The sequence below is a fragment of the Triticum urartu genome, chromosome 7 (assembly GCF_003073215.2).
Source record: "Triticum urartu cultivar G1812 chromosome 7, Tu2.1, whole genome shotgun sequence".
Taxonomy (NCBI): domain Eukaryota; kingdom Viridiplantae; phylum Streptophyta; class Magnoliopsida; order Poales; family Poaceae; genus Triticum; species Triticum urartu.
In genome coordinates this window covers 259,178,887-259,185,251 of record NC_053028.1, presented here as the reverse complement: position 1 = coordinate 259,185,251, position 6,365 = coordinate 259,178,887, and positions in this window count along the sequence as shown.

Here is a 6,365-nt window from a genome sequence, read left to right as displayed (position 1 = left end):
CTGGTATATCCTCAAGTGCCCGCAACCAATCCACCCAGATGTGTATTTAAGTAGCCACCTTAAGTTAATCATTAATTAACAATCTCACATCTGTCATGGATCACTCAAACCAAACCACGTCTACGAGCATAGCGTGGCAACCTAAGCATAACATAGATGTAACTCCCAAGGTTTGATAATAAAAGGGCAATACGTTCTACCTCATCATCTACTTCCCAATACCCACATGTTAATCACATCCTAATCACGCAGTGTTTGAGGATTGAAACCAATGCATAAAAACTGGGTAATAAAGGAGTATGATCAATGTGTTACTTGCCTTGCTAACGATCTGTAAACCCTAGAGACTCGTAGTATTATGCTTCGCACTCCGGGAATTCTATCGCAAACAAACAATAGCGTACATAAGCACTAAAGCAAATATGCAAGGGTAAAACTCAAATAAGAAGGTCCAATCTGAAAGTCCAACTGAAGAGCTTCGACTAGCAAAAAGAATCAATCGAATCGGAGCTATGGAACTGAAACTCTGGTCAAAAGAACTTCGAATGCAAATATGCTTGCAACCAAATTTTAAATTGTCAAAACAATGTTCAAGTTGTTTAATTGGTAAGAGGGCTTCGAGACAAAGTTTTTGGCGTTGGTTTCACTGGATTTGGACGAACGGTTCAAAAATTGCGAGGGTTTGAAGATCAAGGGCTAATCTACGATAAAAATAATTGTTGGTAGGTCCCTGGTGAAAATAAAACAAAAAAAGAAAAATCTATCGGATGAACGTCCGCTAACAGAGGCGAACAAACGAATTCTTTCATTATTAGGTCTAAATGAACGAACGTTCGTGGATAAGAACCAAACCAAGAAAAAGCCTAATTCAGAAGAAAAAAGCGACCTAAATCTAAAACAGAAAAAAACGGAAGAACCGGCGAACCAGGCGGTTCCGCACCGGTCAACAGCGGCGGCGACTTCGGGCGGGGCGGCAGCTCTGGTGAGTCTGCGGTGGCGGAGCGGCGCGGGTGGGGCGGAGCGGCGCGGCAGAGCGGCGGCGGCGGCGGGCGCGCGGGCGACTCGCGCGGCTGCTGCTGCTGCGGCGGTGGTGGTGAGAGGCGGCGGGGGTGGCACGGGTTATAAAGGCCTCGGGGGTGGCGGCGTCCGGCGCTCGCACGGCTGCGGGAGGCGGCGGCGCTGGTGGGCTTGGCCCGGCTCGGCTGGGCCGTTGGCCCAGTCGGGCGCGCGATTTTTTTAAAAAAATAAATTCCGCCGAAAAGTAAAAATCCTAAATAAATATATATAAAAATTCTAAAAATGTCAAAAACAATTTTCATCGTCTAAATAAAATATTTAGAACAAAGTGAACATTTTCTTGGCCTAAAATGCAATTTTGAAAAATGCATATTTTTTCTAATTCAAATAAAATAACAAATAAAATCCAAATAAAAATATTTATTTGATTTTAACATTTTTCCACCAATATTTCCTTTATTTTGGAGAAGTCATTTTATCTACTCTCTTTTATTTTTAATATTGGAAATATTTTGGAGAGAAAATAATTAAAACCAAAATGATCCTTTTTTCAATATTTGAGAAAAACTCAAATATGAAAATAAACGAAATCCCCAACTCTCTCTCTGGGTCCTTGAGTTGCTTAGAATTTCTAGGATCAAAACCCAAATTGCAAATAAGATATGATATGTGTATGATGACCTTTGTATAACATTCCAAATTGAAAATTTGGGATGTTACAAACCTACCCCCCTTAAGATGAATCTCGCCCTCGAGATTCTGGTTGGTTAGAAAATAGGTGTGGGTGGTCTTTGCGTAGGTCTTCCTCTCACTCCAAGGTGGCTTCATCCTCGGTATGGTGGCTCCACTGAACTTTGCAAAACTTGATAACCTTGCTACGTGTGACTTGGCTGGCAAACTCGAGAATCTTGACTGGTTTCTCCTCGTAGGTCAAATCACTATCCAACTGAATTGCTTCCAGGGGCATTGTATCTCTCAAAGGGATATCGGCCATCTCAGCATGGCACTTCTTCAACTGAGAAACGTGAAACACATCATGAACTCCTGACAGTCCTTCGGGTAACTCCAACTTGTAGGCCACTTCTCCCATACGTTCCAAAACTCGGTATGGTCCTACAAATCTCGAGACTAACTTTCCCTTAACTCCAAAGCGTTTAACTCCTCGCAGAGGTGACACACGAAGATATGCTCTATCTCCGATTTCATAGATTACCTCCTTGCGTTTTGAGTCTGCATAACTCTTCTGTCTGGACTGAGCTACCTTCAGTCTATCTCGAATCAACTTAACCTTCTCTTCAGACTCTTTGATCAAATCTGGTCCAAACAACTGACGATCTCCAACTTCATCCCACATTAACGGTGTCCTGCACCTCCTTCCATACAAAGCTTCGAAAGGTGCCATCTTCAAACTGGTCTGGTAACTGTTGTTGTATGAGAACTCCGCATAGGGAAAATTATCATCCCAACTAGATCCATAATCCAGCGCACAAGCTCTCAACATGTCCTCCAGAATCTGATTGACTCTCTCGGTATGTCCATCTTTCTGCGGATGAAAGGCTATACTGAACTCTAGCCTGGTACCCAAGGTCTGGTGCAGCTGATTCCAAAACTTCGAAGTAAACTGGGTCCCTCTATCTGATATGATGGTCCTCGGAACTCCATGCCGACACACGATCCTGGTCATATACATCTTGGCCAACTTCGCACTCGTATAGGTAGTTTTCACTGGGATAAAGTGAGCCACTTTGGTCAAACGATCCACTACTACCCAGATAGAATCATATCCCGATCGTGTCCTGGGTAATCCGGTGATGAAATCCATGCCAAGCTTATCCCACTTCCATTCGGGTATCGACATAGGCTGCAGTAATCCTGCTGGCTTCTGATGTTCTGCCTTCACTCTCTGACATACATCACATACGGCTACATACTCGGCAATATCCTTCTTCATCCATGTCCACCAAAAATGCTCCTTCAAATCCAAATACATCTTGGTGTTTCCGGGGTGTATCGAGTATGGCGAGTCATGAGCTTCCTGAAGTATTAACTTCCTGATCTCTGCATTAGTGGGTACATAAACACGGTCCTCAAACCATAAGGTGTCGTGCTCATCCTCACGAAAACCCATGGATTTTTCTTTGCTCATCTTCTCCTTTATCTCAGCAATTTCCTTATCATCCTTTTGAGCTTCTCGAATCATTCCCAATAATGTTGACTGAACTTCCATTGCTGCGACAAAACCTCTAGGGACTATCTCCAAACATAGCTCCCTGAGATATTCGGCTAACTCCTTTGGTAATCCCCCGCTTATGAGGGTATTGGCATAACTCTTCCGGCTCAAAGCGTCTGCTATGACATTGGCCTTGCCTGGATGATAATGCAACTTCATGTCATAATCCTTTATAAGCTCCAACCATATCCTTTGCATGAGATTCAGCTCCTTCTGTGTGAAAATGTACTTCAAACTCTTGTGATCCGTGTACACATCACAACGGTTTCCAATAAGAAAATGTCTCCAGGTCTTGAGTGCATGCACTACAGCTACTAACTCCAAATCATGTGTGGCATAATTCAACTCATGCGGTCGAAGCTGACGTGAGGCATATGAAACAACTCTTCCATCTTGCATGAGTACACCTCCAAGTCCTAAGTGAGAAGCATCGCAATACACTTAGAACTCCTTGCGTATATCTGGCAGAATCGGCACTGGGGTTGTAACCAAATGTTTCTTCAGCTCCTGAAAACTTGCCTCACATTCATCTATCCACTTAAATTTAGTGTCTTTCTTCAGCAACTCCCTCATGGGCTTCGCAATCTTAGAAAAATTCTCAATGAATCTCCGATAATATCCCGCGAGTCCAAGAAAACTACGGATCTCTCCAACTGAGGTGGGTGCCAACCACTCAGTGACAGACTGAACCTTGGTAGGATCCACTACTATACCTTCTCCTGATATAACATGGCCAAGAAATCCAACTTCCTTTAACCAAAACTCACACTTGCTGAACTTGGCATACAACTGATGTTCCCTGAGCTTCTCGAGAACTAAACGCAAATGCTCCTTGTGCTCCTCTTCATTCTTCGAATATACCAAGATATCGTCAATGAACACCACAACAAACTTATCCAAGAACTACATGAACACCTATTCATCATACTCATGAAATAGGCAGGGGCGTTAGTCAATCCAAATGACATAACCATGTACTCATATAGCTCGTACCTTGTGGTGAAGGCCGTCTTGGGTATATCCTGTTCTCGGATCTTCAACTGGTGGTATCCTGATCGTAGATCGATCTTGGAGAATACTTTAGCTCCTTGTAGCTGGTCAAACAAATCATTGATCATCGGCAGTGGGTACTTGTTCTTGATCGTCACTTCATTCAATGCACGATAATCAACAACCATTCTCAAAGATCCATCCTTCTTCTCAACCAAAAGCACTGGTGCTCCCCACGGTGACGAACTTCGTCGAATGTAACCTTTCTCCAATAACTCCTTAATCTGCTTCTTAATCTCCTCCAGATCATTTGCGGGCATCCGGTATGGTCTCTTCGATATTGGTCCGGTGCCTGGCAACAGCTCTATCAAAAACTCAATGTCTCGATCCGGCGGCATGCCTGGTAGCTCCTCTGGAAATACATCTGGATAATCCTTCACTACAGGCACTTCCTCCTGAACAACTCCTGAGAGGGAATTTACTTGGGTTCTCCTTGGCGCATGCCTGGATACATACTTAATCATTTTTCCCTCCGGGGTGGTGAGCAGAATTGACCTACTAGCACAGTCAATGTTTCCTCCATACTTCGACAGCCAATCCATGCCTAGTATCACATCCAATCCTTGTGACTCCAGAAAGGTCTGAGGGGAAAACATGGCTACCAATGGTTAAGGGTAACCGATCGCACCATCGGCTGGCCATATACTCTACACATGGTGAGCTTACTAACATGGGTGTCCTAAGGGCTAAGGTGGGTAGCTTAAACTTGTCCACAAATCCCCTTGATATGTATGAATGTGATGCACCAGTATCAAAAAGAACGAGAGCGGTAAATGACTTAACCAAAAACTTACCGATAACTGCATCTGGCTGCTCTTCAACCTCCTCCATGTTAACGTGGTTCACTTGTCCCCTGTTGAAAGGGTTGTGCTTCTTCCCAGATCTTCCATTGCCATTACCATTCTTTGCTTCAGGGCACTCATTGGCATAGTGTCCAGTCTTCTCGCACTTGGAACAAGTAATGTGACTTTGGTCCTTCTTGGCGGGCGTGGCTGGGTTAGAGCGGTTCTGGTTGCTGTCGGCTCCATTCCCATTTCCATTCTTGGGGCCAATGTGGTTATGCGAACTTCCTCCATTGTGCGTATGTCCTCCATGGTTATGGGTATATCCTCCCGAGTTCGGGGTAAAACGAGGCTTCTGCTGAGCTCTTGAATTGTACTTCCCTTGTCCATACTTCCTCTTGTGCCTCTCTATCTGTTGCTGCTTCCCTTCAATCATAAGAGACTTGTCTACCAACTCCTGGTAGTTAGCGAATGTCGCTACCATCAACTGCATACTCATCTCATCATTCAACCCTTCCATAAACTTCTCCTGCTTTGCGGCATCGGTGGCCACATCATCCGGGGCATAGCGAGCTAACTTACTGAACTCATCCACGTACTGCCCCATAGTACGATTTCCCTGGCGTAAGTTGCAAAACTCATGCTTCTTCATGCTCATAGCTCCAGTTGAGACATGTGCAGTGTGGAATGCTTGCTGAAACTGATCCCAAGTGACATTGTCTATAGGGAAAGTGGTTGTGTAATGTTCCCACCCTGAGGCTGCGGGTCCATCCAATTGATGTGCGGCAAAACGCACCTTCTCAGCATCTGAGCAACCTGCGGTGGTCAACTCCCTTCCAATCCTGTGTAGCCTGTCATCAGCAAATATCGGCTCGGTTCTACTGGAAAACACCGGCGGCTGCAACCTCAGAAAACAGGCTAAATTGTCAACTGGAGGTGATGGTGGTGGGTTGTTGTTGTTGCCTTGATTCTGGACTAGTAGCTGCAGCAAGGCATTCTGCTGTTGGATCAACTAAGTGAGCTCGGGAAGCCAAATCCGGGGTCACATCTCGGAGGCATCTGGTAGGTTTAGAGGGAGAGAGATTAGAATAGAATGAGGTCTAGTGAGAAAGCACTACCCATATGCACATGGGACAAACATATTCATATCACACCAATCAATTCAAACAAGGGCATACAATCGATCAAACTATTGTTACAGTGCTCGGACTATTACTATATACATGGGGGAAATACTACTGATAATATGGTGGTCGACTAGAAATTTTGATCGATGGAAGACTCCA